This window comes from Brassica oleracea, chromosome C7 (assembly GCF_000695525.1).
Source record: "Brassica oleracea var. oleracea cultivar TO1000 chromosome C7, BOL, whole genome shotgun sequence".
Taxonomy (NCBI): domain Eukaryota; kingdom Viridiplantae; phylum Streptophyta; class Magnoliopsida; order Brassicales; family Brassicaceae; genus Brassica; species Brassica oleracea.
This window is the reverse complement of record NC_027754.1, coordinates 41,126,600-41,127,395: the sequence shown is the minus strand read 5'-3', so window position 1 is coordinate 41,127,395 and position 796 is coordinate 41,126,600.

The window sequence follows — 796 nt, the reverse complement described above, 5'->3', positions numbered from 1 at the left end:
ATAACTAGGAGATGATCAGAGAGTCGTATGAGAAGAGTTGTTAGAACAGTGTTTGAATTGCTTGCAAGATTTGTCTAAAAGCTAGAAGTATTATTAGGTGTAAGCAAGCATGATTAAAGTCAGTTAATTAATCTGCTATAAAGAGCTAAGTATTATTTGTTGTTGTAGAATGTGAGGAAAGCAAGGGAAAAGCATGATTGTTGCGGGGTTTTTTGAGTCGAAAAAGAATCATGGTAACGAACTGATTGAAAAGTTGGAAGCTGGTATGCAAGATATGCTACAGATTGTCTAAGATCGGAAGAGAGATGTTGTTGCTCCTAAACTGAAAGAGAATCTCCAATATGTTGGCGGGTGAGTTTACTCAAAAGTGTAATGCACGAGAGACAAAAAAGCCAATATGGTTTTGGATTAGTAAGGAAGCTGATATACTTGCTCATTTAGACCCTTCTTGATGACTGCAGCTGAGATCTTCCTGTCATGTGGCGCTCTGCAGAATAGAAGAGGACATGGTCGAGGGCTTCCTCTATGAAGTCCCTGAAGAGTATATAAACATGCCTTTTCTCAAGAGAAGTGTACATGAAGGCCAAGATCAAGGACAATCCCAACCTTGAGGATTGTGTTTTCCACATTGTCGTCGATGGCTATAACGCCCCTGTTACTGCCGGGAACTTTGTGGACTTGGCGGAGCGCAATTTCTACAATGGCACGGAGATCCAGAAATATATATATATATATATATTGTATATGGAAAATTTTTGTTAATCAATGGATGAAGATTTTTTGCAGCTGATGAGTT